A 16,236-nucleotide genomic window follows, 5' to 3' on the forward strand; every position below is an offset into this window, starting at 1 on the left:
GCACCATTTGTTGAAGATGCCCTCTTTCTTCCATTGTGTACTTTTGGCTCCTTTATCAAAAATCAGGTGATCATAGGTTTGTGGTTTAAAATCCGGGTCTTCTAGTCGATTCCATTGGTCGACTTCTCTGTTTTTATGCCAATACCAAGCTGTTTTCAATACTGTAGCTCTGTAATAGAGTTTGAAGTCAGGGATGGTAATGCCTCCAGAAGTTCCTTTATTGTATAAGATTGTTTTGGCTATCCTGGGTTTCTTGTTTTTCCACATAAAGTTGATTATTGTCCTGTCAAGGTCTGTGAAAAATTTTGTTGGGACCTTGATGGGGAGTGCATTGAGATTGGCTAAAATCAAAAACACCAATGATAGCCTGTGCTGGAGAGGTTGTGGGGTAAGGGGTACACTCATCCATTGCTGGTGGGAATGCACACTTGTGAAACCACTTTGGAAAGCAGTGTGGCGGTTTCTCAGGAAATTCGGGATCAACCTACCCAAGGACCCAGCAATTCCACTCTTGGGAATATACCCAAGAGATGCCCAATCATACTACAAAAACATTTGTTCAACTATGTTCATAGCAGCATTATTTGTAATAGCCAGAACCTGGAACAACCTAGATGCCCTTCAGTGGAAGAAGGATGAAGAAAACTGTGGAATATATACTTATTAGAGTACTACTCAGCGGTAAAAAAAAACAATGACATCTTGAATTTTGCATGCAAATGGATGGAAATAGAAAACACTATTCTGAGTGAGGTAACCCAGACCCAAAAGATGAACATGGGATGTACTCACTCATAATTGGTTTTTAGCCATAAATAAAGGACATCGAGCCTATAATTTGTGATCCTTGAGAAGACAATAAGAAGCTGAAACCCAAAGAAAAACATATAAGTTATCCTCCTGGATATTGGAAGCAGACAAGTTTACCATGCAAAAATTGGGATCTTGGGGTGGGGTGGGGTGGGGGCAATGGGAGATGGGGGAGAGCAAAGTGTGAATGGGAGGATAGGGAGAGCTTGGGGGAATGGGATGCTGGGATATATAAAGGGTGCAGTATAGGAGCAGGAAGCATATATCCTAATTAAGGGAGCCATCTCAGGATTATTAAGAGACTTGACCTCTAGAGGGGGTTCTCAGGTATCCAGTGAGACACCCCCAGCTAGTTCCGTGGGCAGCTGAGGAGAGGGAGTCAGAAAAGGCCAGATCCTATAGCCATACTGATGATTATCTTGCATATCACCATAGAATCTTCATCTGCCGAAGGATGGAGCTAGAGACAGAGCCCCACATTGGAGCACCGGACTGAGTTCCCAAGGTCCTGAAGTGGAGCAGAAGGAGGGAGAACATGAGAAAGAAAGTCAGGACCGTGAGGGACCCTTCATCTGGTGATGGATGGAGATAAAGACAGAGCCACACGTTGGTGCACCGAACTGAGTTCCCAAGGTCCAAATGAGGAGCAGAAGGAAGGAAAACATGAGCAAGGAAGTCTGGACCGCGAGGAGTGCTCCCACCCACTGAGATGGTGGGGTTGATCCATTCGGAGCTTACCAAGCCCAGCTGGACTGGGACTGAAAACGCATGAGATAAAACCGGTCTCCCTGAACATGGCAGACAATGAGGGCTGCTGAGAAGCCAAGGACAATGACACTGGATTTGGACCCTACTACACATACTGGCTTTGGGGGTCCTGGCCTGTTTGGATGCTCACCTTCCTAGACCTGGATCGAGGGGGGAGGAACTTCAACTTCCCACAGGGCAGGGAACCTCTGGACAGGAGAGGGAGGGGGAGTGGAGGAGGGAGGGGGGTAATTGGGAGGCGGGGAGGAGGCAGAAATTTTTAATAAAAAAAAGAGTGTAGCTAAAGCTGGATTAAAACAGGATGTAGGGGTGTTTGAACACCAAGAGACAAGGTCTTCTGCCTTATTTTCTAGTGTCTTACCTTTTTAACCAATCTTGGCTAGGTAGTAAGCACTTTGAATTCTTTAAAATAATTATTTCATTTTATAAAAAAATATGAATAATTTCAAAGCTAAATAGGACCCTAATGATCTTAGCTTTTTGCATCTAGAAATGTTTTTAAAAACTTAATTGTGAGAAGGTGTTTACTCAGGTTGCCGTTTTATATCATACACAAAGAAAGACATGGAATGAATAATGTGGTTCTTTATATTTCAAGTAAATCATCACAATATGGGGATGAAGATATTGGAGAAGAAAGGAGTGTGAGAACTTATTACTTGTGAGCATGGTGTTTGTGCTATGTACATGCATGCAAACACGCACGTTTTCATAGCAACTTGTGAATATGTATGCTTGTAAGTATGGATACCAGAGGTCAATGTCAGATGTGGTTTTATGGATTGCTTTCCACCTTATTATTTAACATAAATTCTTTCACTGAACCCAGAGCTCCCTACCCAGTAAGCTCCAGGCATCCACTGCTCTCTGCCTTTCAGCATTAGGGTTACAGATGCACACTTGTGACACATAGCTTTTCATGAGAGCTACGCTCTGAATTTAAATCTTCATGCTTATGCAAAAATGACTTTACCCATGGAGCCATTTCCACAGCCACAATGATCGTGATCATGCATTATAATATAATGGGGGATCATTTGCCATGATGAATTCATGGCCATGAAATGCTAGGATGTGGACATCATAGGAGCATCATGAATGATTTGCCTCAGTATGGACTGATATCACAATACATCAGGCATTTTAGGGTGGCTTAACTTTCACCCATTTGAGGAAGAGTGTTTCTCTTCTGAGGATGCAGGCCTCATCGCAAAAGCACATCTTGGTCTCTCACCGAACAGCCAGTCTGCTGGTTCTTTGCTCTCTTACTGCCCAGTCTCCACAACTGTGAGAAATAAACTTGTTAATATTACTCGGCAGTCTAGTTTGGTCTATGTTGCTGTAATAAACACCCATGAATCAAAACAATCTGGAGAAGTGATTTATTTGATTGGTAGTTTGAAGTGCACCATCCAGAGAAGCCAGGTGTTAAATTGAACATGGGACCTGAACTGGAGATAAAGGAGAAACACTGCTTACTGACTTTACCTAAAGCACAAATGAAGAGAACTTATTTTTTTTTTTTTTTTGTTTTTCGAGACACGGTTTCCATGTAGTTTCTAGAGCCTGTCCTGGAACTAGCTCTTGTAGACCAGGCTGGCCTCGAACTCAGAGATCCGCCTGCCTCTGCCTCCCGAGTGCTGGGATTAAAGGCGTGCACCACCACCGCCCAGCAAGAGAACTTATTCTTATGCCTCTCAGAATTATGTGCCATGGTGGCTCTGACCTCAGTGAGCCATTCATTCTCATATCAACCATTAGTCAAGAAAATGCCACACAGACTTACCCAGGTCATGGAAGCATTTCCTGAGTTGATGATCTCTTCTCCTGGTGACTCTAGTTTGTATCACGCTCACAAAGACTAACTAGCACAGTCAGTCTGACAAGTTAGGAATGCTAACAGTGTTGATGACACACCAATTCTAGCCACACACTCAATTCAGATGGGAATGAGAAGACCTCCTGTAGGTCATGTCCTAGGCAAATACGTGCATGATTAATTTCCATCTCTTTTTTTGTTTTTTTTTTATATTTAAAAATTTCCATCTCCTCCCCTCTTCCTCCCCCTTCCCTCCCCTCCCCTCCACCCATACCCCCCCTCCCTCCCTCTTCAGGTCAAGGAGCCATGGGGTTCCCCACTCTATGTTAAGACCAAGGTCCTTCCAACTCCCCCCAGGTCAAGGAAGCTGATCAACCAAGCTGAGAAGGCTCCCACAGAACCTGTCCATGCAGAAGAGTCAAAGCTCAGCTCCTTTGTCCTTGGCTTCTCAGTCAGCCTCCACTGTCGGCCACATTCAGAGAGTCTGGTTTGGTCTCATGTTCCATCAGTCCAAATCCAACTGGAGTTGGTGATCTTCCATTAGTTCTGTCCCACCTTCTCCATGGGTGAACGCACCCCTCACGGTCCTGACTTTCTTTCTCATGTTCTCTCTCCTTCTGCTCCTCAAAAGGAACTTTGGAGCTCAGTCCGGTGCTCCAATGTGGGGCTCAGTCATTTTCTTCATCTATTGCCAGGTGGAGGTTCTATGGTGATATGCAAGAAATTCATCAGTATGGCTATAGGAACTGGCCTTTTCGGGCTCCCTCTCCTCATCTGCCCAAGGAACTAGCTGGGGGCATATCCCTGGAAACCTGGGAACCCCTCTTAGAGGTCAATTCTTTGACACCCCTCAGATGGCTCCCTAAATTAAGATATATGCTTCCCTGCTCCCATATCCACTCTTCCTGTATCACAACCATCCCATTCCTCCGAGCTCCCCCCATTCTCCCCTTCACGCTTTTCTCTCCCCATCTTCCCTTGGCCCCGTCTCGCCCCACCCTCAAGTTCCCAATTTTTGCCTGGCGATCGTGTCTACTTCCAATATCCAGGAGGATTACTATATTTTTGGGGGGAGGGGGCTCACCTTCTTATTATCTTCTCAAAGATCCCGAATTATAGGTTCGATGTCCTTTAATTATGGCTAGAAACCAATTATGAGTGAGTACATCCCATGTTCATCTTTTTGGGTCTGGGTTACCTCACTCAGATAGTTGTTTTCTATTTTCCATCCATTTGCATGAAAAATTCAAGATGTCATTGTTTTTTTACCGCTGAGTAGTATACTAACATGTATATGTATTCCACAGTTTTTTCATCCATTCTTCCACTGAAGGGCATCTATTGGTTTCCAGGATCTGGCTACTACAATAATGCGGAACATAGATGAGCAAATGCTTTGTAGTATGATTGGGCATCTCTTGGGTAGATTCCCAAGAGTGGAATTGCTGGGTCCTGGGGTAGGTTGATACCGAATTTCCTGAGAAACCGCCACACTGCTTTCCAAAGTGGTTGCACAAGTTTGCATTCCCACCAACAATGGATGAGTGTACCCCTTACCCCACAACCTCTCCAGCAAAGGTTATCATTGGTGTTTTGGATTTTCGCCAATCTGACAGGTGTAAGATGGTATCTCAAAGTTGTTTTGATTTACATTTCCCTGATACCTAAGGAGGTTGAGCATGACCTTAAGTGTCTTTTGGCCATTTGGCTTTCTTCTGTTGAGAATTCTCTATTCAGTTCAGTGCCCCATTTTTTAATTGGGTTCATTAGCATTTTAAAGTCTAGTCTCTTGAGTTCCTTATATATTTTAGAGATCAGACCTTTGTCAGTTGCAGGGTTGGTTAAGATCTTTTCCCAGTCAGTAGGCTGCCTTTGTGTCTTAGTGACAGTGTCCTATGCTTTACAGAAGCTGCTCAGCTTCAGGAGGTCCCATTTATTCAATGTTGCCCTTAATGTCTGTGCAGCTGGGGTTATACATAGGAAACGGTCTCCTGTGCCCACTTGTTGTAGAGTACCTTCCCACTTTCTCCTCTATCAGCTCAGTGTGTTCAGATTAATATTGAGGTCTTTAATCCATTTGGACTTGAGTTTTGTGCATGGTGATAGATATGGATCTACTTTCATTCTTTTACAGGTTGATATCCAGTTATGCCAGCACCATTTGTTGAAGATGCCCTCTTTCTTCCATTGTGTACTTTTGGCTCCTTTATCAAATATCAGGTGTTCATAGGTTTGTGGTTTAAGATCAGGGTCTTCTATTCGATTCCATTGGTCGACTTCTCTGTTTTTATGCCAATACCAAGCTGTTTTCAATACTGTAGCTCTGTAATAGAGTTTGAAGTCAGGGATGGTAATGCCTCCAGAAGTTCCTTTATTTTATAAGATTGTTTTGGCTATCCTGGGTTTCTTGTTTTTCCATATAAAGTTGATTATTGTCCTCTCAAGATCTGTGAAGAATTTGATGGGACCTTGATGGGGATTGCATTGAATATATAGATTGCTTTTGGTAGAATTGCCATTTTTACTATGTTGATCCTCCCAATCCATGAGCAGGGGAGATCCTTCCATTTTCATGTATCCTCTTCAATTTCTTTCTTCAAAGACTTAAAGTTCTTGTCAAATAAATCCTTCACTTCCTTGGTTAGAGTTACCCCAAGATATTTTATGCTATTTGTGGCTATTGTGAAAGGTGATACTTCTCTGATTTCCCTCTCTGCTTCCTTATCCTTTGTGTATACGAGGGCGACTGATTTTTTGAAGCTAATCTTGTAGCCTGCCACGTTACTGAAGGAGTTTATCAGCTGTAGGAGTTCTTTGGTGGAGTTTTTGGGGTTGCTTATGTACACTATCATATCATCTGCAAATAACGAAAGTTTAACTTCTTCCTTTCCAAATCGAATCCCCTTGATTCCCTTATGTTGTCTTATTGCTATTGCTAGAACTTCAAGCACTATATTCAAGAGATAAGGAGAGAGTGGACAGCCTTGTCGTGTTCCTGAATTTAGTGGGATAGCCTTGAGTTTCTCTCCGTTTAATTTGATGTTAGCTGTCGGCTTGCTTTAAATAGCCTTTAGTATATTTAGGAATGACCCTTGTATCCCCTAATCTCTTCAAGACCTTTATCATAAAAGGGTGCTGAATTTTGTCAAATGCTTTTTCAGCTTCTAATGAGATGACCATATAGTTTTTTTCCTTCAGTTTATTTATATGATGGATTACATTGATAGATTTTCGTATGTTGAACCAGCCCTGCAATTCTGGGATAAAGCCTACTTGATCATAGTGGATAACTTTTCTAATGTGTTCTTGGATTCAGTTTGCCAGTATTTTATTGAGAATTTTTGCATCAATGTTCATGAGTGAGACTGGCCTGTTATTCTCTTTCTTGGTTGAGTCTTTGTGTGGTTTAGGTATCAGGGTAACTGTAGCTTCACAAAGGAATTTGGCAATGACTGTTCTGTTTCTATATTATGAAATACATTAAGGAGTATAGGTATTATTTCTTCTTGGAAGTGATGGTAGAATTCTGCCTTGAAACCATCTGGTCCTGAGCTTTTTTGGATAGGGAGGTTTCTGACAACAGTTTCTAATTCTTTGTGACTAAAAGGACTGTTTAGATTGTTCACCTGGTCCTGGTTTAACTTTGGTATATGGTACTTATCTAAAGAAGTGTCCATTTCTTTTACATTTTCCAATTTTGTGGTATACAGGCTTTTGTAGTAAGATCTAATGATTCTATGAATTTCCTCTGTGTCTGTGGTTATGTCCCCCTTTTCATTTCTGATCTTATTAATTTGTGTGTTCTCTCTCTGCCGTTTGATTAGTTTGGCTAGGGGTTTGTCAATCTTGTTGATTTTCTCCAAGAACCAGCTTTTTGTTTCATTGATTCTTTGGATTGTTTTCTGTGTTTCTATTTTGTTGATTTCTGCCCTCAGTTTGATTATTTCCAGTCTTCTACTCCTCCTAGGTGAGTCTGCTTCTTTTTTTTCCAGAGCTTTCAGGTGTGCTGGTAAGTCACCAATGAGTGCTTTCTCCGTTTTCTTTAAGTGGGCACTTCGTGCTATGAACTTTCCTCTTAGCACTGCTTTCATTGTGTCCCATAGGTTTGAGTATGTTGTGTCTTTGTTTTCATTAAATTCAAGAAAGACTTTAATTTCTTTATTTATTTCTTCCTTGACCCAGGTGTGGTTCAGTAGTTGACTGTACAGTTTCCATGAGTTTGTGGGCTTTCTGGGGGTAGCATTGTTGTTAATTTCTAATTTTAATCCGTGGTGATCCGATAAGATGCAGCTGCTTACTAATATGTTTTTGTAACTGTGAAAGTTTGCTTTGTTACCAAGTATATGGTCAATTTTTGAAAAGGTTCCATGAGCCGCAGAGAAGAAGGTATATTCTTTCCTATTTGGGTGGAATGTTCTATAGATATCTGTTAAGTCCATTTGGTTCATTACCTCCATTAAGTCTTTCATTCTCTGTTAGGTTTCTGTCTGATTGACCTGTCCATTGGTGAGAGAGGAGTGTTGAAGTCTCCAACTATTAGTGTGTGTGGTTTGATGGCTGCCTTGAGTTCTATAAGTGTTTCTTTTACATAAATGGGAGCTTTTATATTAGGGGCATAGATATTCAGGATTGAGACTTCATTCTGAAGGATTTTTCCTGTTATGAGTATAAAGTGTCCCTTTCCATCTCTTCTGATTGATTTTAGTTTGAAGTCAACTTTGTTAGAAATTAGTATGGCCACACTGGCTTGTTTCTTAGGTCCATTTGCTTGATAAAACTTTTCCCAACCCTTTACTCTGAGTTGGTGTCTGTCTTTGTGGTTGAGATGTATTTCTTGTAAACAGCAGAATGTTGGATACTGTTTTCGTATCCAGTCTCTTAGCCTGTGCCTTTTTATAGGTGAATTGATTCCATTGATATTAAGTGATATTAATGACCAGTGGTTGTTAACTCCAGTCATTTTTTTGTAGTAGAGTTTGTGTGTTTCCCTTCTTCTAGTTGTGCTGGTGAAGGGTCGCTAGATGCCTGAGTTATTGTGGGCGTTGTTGGACTCCTTGGTTTGTGATTTTCCTTCTATTACTTTCTGCAATGCTGGATTTGTGGCTACATATTGTTTAAATCTGTTTTTGTCCTGGAATATCTTGTTTTCTCCATCAATGGTGAATGCAAGCTTTGCTGGGTATAGTAGTCTAGGCTTGCATCCATGTTCCTTTAGTGTCTGTAGCACATCTATATCCAAGCTCTTCTGGCTTTCATGGTTTCCATTGAGAAATCAGGTGTAATTCTGATAGGTTTCCCTTTATATGTTACTTGACCTTTTTCCTTTGCAGCTCTTAATATCTGTTCTTTATTCTGTATGTTTTGTGTTTTGATTATTATATGGCGTGGGGATGCTTTCTTTTGATCCAGTCTATTTGGTGTTCTGTAGGCTTCTTGTACCTTCATAGGAACATCCTTCTTTAGGTTGGGGAAGTTTTCTTCTATAATTTTGTTGAATATGTTTTCTGGGCCTTTGAGTTGTAATTCTTCTCCTTCTTCTACCCCAATTATTCTTAGGTTTGGTCTTTTCATGGTGTCCCAGATTTCCTGGATGTTTTGTGTTAAGAATTTGTTAGATTTGTTTAGTTCTTTAATCTGTGAAATTATTTCCTCTATAGTGTCTTCAGATTCCGAGATTCTTTCTTCCATCTCTTGTATTTGGTTGGAAATACTTGTCTCTGAAGTTTCTGTTCGTTTACTCAGAGTTTCCATTTCCAGTCTTCCCTCAGATTGTGTTTTCTTTATTACCTCCATTTCATTTATTAGGTCTTGTACTCTTTCCCTTACCTGTTTGATTGCTTTTTCTTGTTTTTCTTGGGTATCTTTGAGAGATTTATTTATTTTGTCTGCCTTTTTGTTTGTCATCTCCATTTCTTTATGGCAGTTTTTACCTCCTGTTTAAGGTCCTCTATTATTTTCATAAAGTACTGTTTAAGGTTGGTTTCTTCTATATCTTCTGGGGTAGGGTGTTCAATTCTTGTTGTTTCAGGATGTCTGGCTTGTGGTGATGTCATGTTGCCTTTCATGTTGTTGGAGGAGTTCTTGCATTGGCGCCTGCCCATCTCTTCCTTCAAATGGAGCCAGGAGGTGCTTGGTGTCCTAGACCAATCTTTGCTGTGACTGAATCTGGTTGGATCTCCCCAGAGCCAGAGCAGGACCTATTCTTTGCGGCACAATCTGAAGAAGCCTTGCAGGAATTCTCAGACCTGCCTGGAGGCCAGAGTCTGACCCCTTTGGGTGGATGGCCTTAGTACAGGAGCACGACACCTGAAAACACTGACAGCACAATCTGAAGGAGCCTGCACTCCCCCGCAGGAATCCTCAGAACTGCCTGGAGGCCAGAGTCTGACCCCTTTGGGTGGATGGCCTTAGTACAGGAGAAGGACACCTGAAAACACTAGGAGAGGCAGGGACTTGAGAAACAAAGACAAGCCTGCAGAGGGAGCTGGGGGAGGGGGTCTGTGCTCTCTTCCAGGGCAGGTTGCCCCAAGGTCCGCACCCACTAACCAGTCCAGATGGAACTCCAGGGCACAGGATCAGGGATTCCAGGCAGCCCAGGGACGCCGCCCAGACAAAAGGCTAATTTCCTTCTCTTCATACAGAAACAGGCACAAGAGAGCACCAAATGGGAGTGAGGATCTGCCTAGAAAACTATAAAAATCAACATAAGTAAGAAAACAAGGCAGCAACTATCACCTTCTTGTCATGAAATATGAAGATCTGAGTTCATACTTTGGTATTCGCATGAAGATGGAATATAGTGGGTGTTTGTCAGTAACCCCAGTACCAGGGTATAGGGACAGGACCTTGGAGCTCAATGACCAACTTACGCAAATTGAGAAGCTACAGATTCAGTGAGAGACTCTGTCTCAAAAGAATAATGGGAAACTGTCAATGAAGACACCTGAAGGTGAACCACTGGTCCTCACCTGCACATGCACAACACTCATAAATGTTCAGCTACATGTTCATTTAAACACATGCATGCACAGACACATAAATACACTCCATATTCATGTGCATGCACACATGTGGAGTATTGGATAGCAATTTGTGTATTTCAAATCAGAAAATCACAAAGATTTTCTTTGCTAAAACAAGTTTTAGAAAAATGATTAACTAAACGTTGCTCCATGGCAAACAGGTCTGGAATTTCCACCAGGGAACATTACATTCATTGCTGAAATTGTCTTCCATTGAACCCTTATAGAGACAGCATTCCAAGTGTAAAGAAATGAGTTACTTTGCCCAACACTGGCAATGCTGCATTCTCTACAGCTATGTCTCTAGCTATGTCTACACACAGTGAGATAATGACATTTTGGAAACTCATTTATTTGTTGAGAAATTGATTCTGTAAGAAACACCTTGGTTGACACAGTGATTCTAATTGCCTGCTGGGACCATAATAGTAAGATGTTTATTTCCTAATAACTATCTTCTCCTGCTTAATTTTATGGTCTATTTGTTAATTCTATAAAACATATTTCATTCATATCAATACTTCTTTCATTCTGTAATTCATTTTCAATTTAAGACAGTAGAATAAAATTGCAAAAATAAGATATTGTCAGGGTATTTTCAAAGGACTCATTTCTGGTTATCAAGTTTGAACTAACCTATAACAAGTTGGTTGGTAACATCACCACCCCGCCTAGAAACTGCAATTGTTTATATGATTTGATATGTGATCATAAACTCCTCTGAGAGTTTAGTATTGCCTAGCAAGCTTAGTATCAGCAAATGCATGAAAACTAGTGAATTCTTCCCATGTAAAATATTACAGCTATTTATTCAACATTCATGCATGAAAGTCCATTAGAAAGCATTACAGGGTGCTTTGAAGTTGAAACACAGTTTTTCTCCAATGAAAAAAGTACAATTGCAAAGATGAAGCTTTTAGTTTGGGTATCCGGAGTTAGGCACAAATAATTTATATTCATCTAAGTCGAATACTCAACTCTCTGGCATGTTAAGTGATACAATTATCAGGGCCAGACAAGTGCTTCGTTTTCATTTTCTAGAGTGGTGGATTTTATGGTTGAGTATTTCTGTGGATATTTATGCATGATTGCTCACAATGGGTTTCCTCATTCACCACTAAAACTACTAAAAAGAAGTTAGCCTAATCTTTGACTATATGAAAATTTATAATCACCCAGAGGGTTATGATGAATTACTTTTCACTGTTTTATGACTGTTTTATCCTTAGACGATAGGAAGGAAAGTCAAGTGAATAGAAAATTGTATTTTGCATAATTAAATGTCCCTTCTATTTTGTTTGCCTCTATTAAACTATAATTATATTTTCTAACAAGTAGAACATTTCTTTTGAAAAAAATGGTCTAATGAAGTTGTTTTATTACATTTATTTATTCATGAGCATGGTGTGTGTGTGTGTGTGTGTGTGTGTGTGTGTGTGTGTACCAGGCAGGTGACATGTATGTAGAGATTTGAAGATAATTTGAGAAGGTAAATTTCCTCCATCCACTCTGGATTGCAGGGATGGAATTCGAGTCCTCGGGCTTAGCGGCAGAAATTTGCCATCCTACCTGTCCCTGAAACCTTTTCTTCCACTTCGTTTCTCTCTGTATTAAATTCCTCTCTATTCTCCATATTTATTCCACAATGTTTCTAGGTTTCCCTAAAGAATTTCAGAAGAAGGAAAATCAAATATTTAACTTCATAATTTGAAGCAATAGCAGATAGCTGAAAGGAAAATGAAAGGAGAAAAGTGGGAGAAGTGATTCAAAAGAATGAACAGATTGATGAATTCAGTCCTGAGTTAAGGAAAGGGCTTTGCCATGTGCTTGTATGTGATAATTGTCACTGTAACTTGTTTGTCGTGTGTTGTTCAGTGTTCACATACACAATTCTGTGGTCATTTTTGACTTCTTTCTGATCGTTTGTTTGTTTGGTTGGTTGGTTGGTTGGCTGGTTTTGTTTTGTTTATTCAAGATGGATTTCACTGGATAACTTTGAAGCCTGTCCTCGAACTAGCTCTTGTAGACCAGGATAGCCTCGAACTCACAGAGATCCACCTGCCTCTGCCTTCTGAGTCCTGGGATTAAAGGCATGTACCAATACCACCTGCTTAACTCTTTTTCTTTTGGCTTTCACAAACACTCCCTCTGCAGCACCTCCACATCACATCCCCGCGCATGCTTGCTATTTTCAGGCTTTACTCTCAACTCATTTGAAAGAAAGAGCAGTCTCCTGCTCCAAATCAATGCTCCTGTGCTTGAAATACACGTCTGCCTCATTAGCCTTCTTACCAGCCACAAGGCACTGGCTTGGTGTGTCCCCTCTATCTGGAAAATTCTTGTTTATTGCTTGTTTTACTCTCCCCTTCCCCCTCGAAACATAGTTTCTCAGTGCAGCCCTGGCTGTCTTGGAACTCACTCTGAAGACCACATTGACCTCTAATTCAGCTATCCTCCTGCCTCTGCCTCTCAAGTGCTAGGATTAAAGTCATGCACCACCATTTTAATTTATATATCACTCAGTTTGAAGCTATAATTCAAAATAAGCACACAATTAAATCTGCTGTCTGTTGAAGATCTGTTGTCTGGCTCACAGGTGGTTCTCTTTCCTTATAACCTGACATGTAGGAAGGCCAAGGGCATCTTTCTTGGCCCATGTCTCTTTAAAGACCTGTAGACATAAGTCACAGAACAATCACACACCAGTTTGGAATTATGATTAATAAAAGGGTTATTTATTTAAGGGGAAAACATACAGATCACTGTCCTAGACAACAGCCCTCTGCGTGACCAGGAAAAGAGTCTAGTAGCTGGAAGCGAGCAAGCGAGAGAGAGAGAGAGAGAGAGAGAGAGAGAGAGAGAGAGAGAGAGAGAGAGAGAGAGAGAGAGAGAGCGCAGAGTGCTACCGCTGCTTTTTAAAGCAAAAGAGACCACGCCCAAGTGGGATGGTATCTTAAAGGCTATTGGCTGAAGGAGCAGAAGGAGCTCCCGCAGCAATGACCTTTGGTTAGATGGTTAAGTAGGTAAAAATTCCTACAATCTGAATCTAGCTCCCAGATGCAAAAGGTAAAGGGAAAAACCAGCCATTCCAAGATGTCTTTTGACCTCCGCACTTATGAAGACACACATACACAGACACATATATGCACACAAATAAATAAATGAAATATAATAACTTGTAAAGGGTATTTGTCCTGTTCTTAGAGATTCTATTCTCAAGGCCTATCACTTCGTCAAAGCCTGATTTCCTAAAATCATATTACATTAGATTTTACAATTCAATGTATCAATTCTGGGAAGACACAAATATTCACACCAGAAAACAGTTGTATCCTATTCAAATTATTCCATATATTTTCATTCAAATTGTTTTCTTTGTAGTGGCAATTATTCTTGGGATGTTTCTTTTTCATTACTTATTTGCATATTGTATATTTCTCCTTTCTTTCAGTTCTTAGAAGATAAACTCTGTGAAGATATGACATCATTTGTTCTAAGTCTCGTTTTCTTCCACCATTTAAGATAAGAGTCAAATTGTATGCAATAATGAATGCCTACAGCCGGGCGGTGGTGGCGCACGCCTTTAATCCCAGCACTCGGGAGGCAGAGGCAGTCAGATCTCTGTGAGTTCTAGACCAGCCTGGTCTACAAGAGCTAGTTCCAGGACAGGCTCCAAAGCCACAGAGAAACCCTGTCTCGAAAAACCAAAAAAAAAAAAAAAAAATAATGAATGCCTATTGGATGGATACAAGTTCCAGATATGTGATTTGGTGATAGAAAACATAAAACAGCAGAGGCAAGCATACCTAATCATGCTTCCAGGATTTTATTTTTTTTGCTTAGATGTTATTTTTAACTATGTGTATGAATGTGTGTCTGTGCAGTGTGTGCATGTAAGTACAGATGCCCATGGAAGTCTGACAAGTCCACCAGATCCCTAGGAACTAAAGTTAAGTTTTGCCTGATATGAATCCTGGGAACTGAGCACTCTTAATTGCTAAGCCATTACTAACCAAGCTAAAATATGTTTGGGACCAGTTGTAGATTCACAGCAAAACTGGGCAGAAAGCATAGATGGATCATTTTATATTCTCCACTATATGTATGGCTAGCCTCATTCAATACTGACAACCTTCATGTATGTCCCAATCTATAAGCATGATCTGCCAAAGACCACACCTTAAAATAGGCTTCTCCCAGGTAAATTCTATGGTTTGATATGTGCATATTGTTATTATGTATTCACCATTATAGCAGTGTATGAAATGACTCCACTGTCCTTTCTTCCACTCTCTGTTAGATATCATTCTGTGAGCCACTGATACCTATACCATATCCAGAACAGTACCCAGTGATGTAGGAGTGTCTTCTATCTGTTGCTTTCACTGGTTAATTAATAAAGAAAACTGCTTGGCCTGATAGGTCAGAACATAGGTAGGTGGGGAGACAGAACAGAATGCTGGGAAGAAGGCAATGAGGCAGACGCCATGGAGCCAGCCGCCAGGTCAGACATGCTGAATCTTTCCTGGTAAGCCACCTCCTCAAGGCGCTACACAGATTATTAGAAATAGGTTAACCAAGATGTGAGAATTAGTCGGAAGAGACTAGAGCTAATGGGCCAGGCAGTGTTTAAAAGAATACAATTTCTGTGTTGTTGTTTCCGGGGCTAAGCTAGTTGTGTGGGAGCCGGGCGGGAACACAGCCCACTGCTCCTTCTACAACCCAGAAGGAAATGGGTCCTTTTAAGATGACTGAAGTACTCAGATTATGAAGTTCTATAAGTATGAAATGACCTGCCTCACATCAGACTTCATATCTTACTTTAACCTGTGGAATGTGGAATGGGTGGGTTGCTTTTTTATATGTGTTTGTTTATTTTAAGAAGTGATATACTGAAGTTTCATAGTTACACAGTGATTGAGTTTGAATGCTTCTACATTTCTGAACTCCAGTGGTATCAGAGTTAGCTTACTCTACTTTGTGCAAATTTTTAACAAATATCACATTCACCCAAAGGCATTTCTAAGCAGTGATTGGAAACACTGCACATAGGAGTTGTGCGGCTTTAAGCAGGTCTATAAATCTTAATCACCGCATTTGTGGCATAGGTATAATAGGCTTCTGTAGGGGTTCACTGAAATAAAATGTCTTAGTTCAGACCTGGGGCATAAAATTCATTCAAACATTACTTTGCAAATTTCTACCATTGGTTATAAAGTCAGACCTGCCACATCTCTGCCATTTCCTATCCATCCAACCTGGGAGTATTTCCAGCCTCTTAAGCATGATTTTCTTCATCAGTAAAGTAGAATCAGTAGCATGCTGTGTTTACTCATGTGAGGACCAAGTGAGAATATGCATGGAAAACTAGTAACATGAGCTAGATCCACTTAAACTCAGACAATGACATCAATTTACCTCAATAGCAGCAGCCACATATAAAAGCAAATAGGGCCTTTGTGCTTTTCATGTAACCAGTTAGCAACAACTGTCATTCCACACACATCAGGAAACGCAGACTCCTGGGGAGGAAGGATGTGTCTGCAATCAGAGCCGGCTCAGTAAGCTTGGGAAAAGGAGACTTTTCAATGACAGAACATTCATCTAGCTGATCAGGGACAGACACAGACATGGTAGTAGTCCCAGGTTTCATTGTATTCAATTTACAGGAAGTAAATCAGACAAATGCAGTACATCAAAACAAACTCCAGAGCTGGGGGATAAAACAGCAGAGAAGTACAAAGCACGAGACAAAAACAGCAGGTGAATGTTAAAGTTTGGGCCACAGAACTTTTCTAAGCAAACACAGAGAAGGGA

Source organism: Arvicola amphibius, chromosome 3, assembly GCF_903992535.2.
Source record: "Arvicola amphibius chromosome 3, mArvAmp1.2, whole genome shotgun sequence".
In the NCBI taxonomy this organism is placed as follows: Eukaryota; Metazoa; Chordata; class Mammalia; order Rodentia; family Cricetidae; genus Arvicola; species Arvicola amphibius.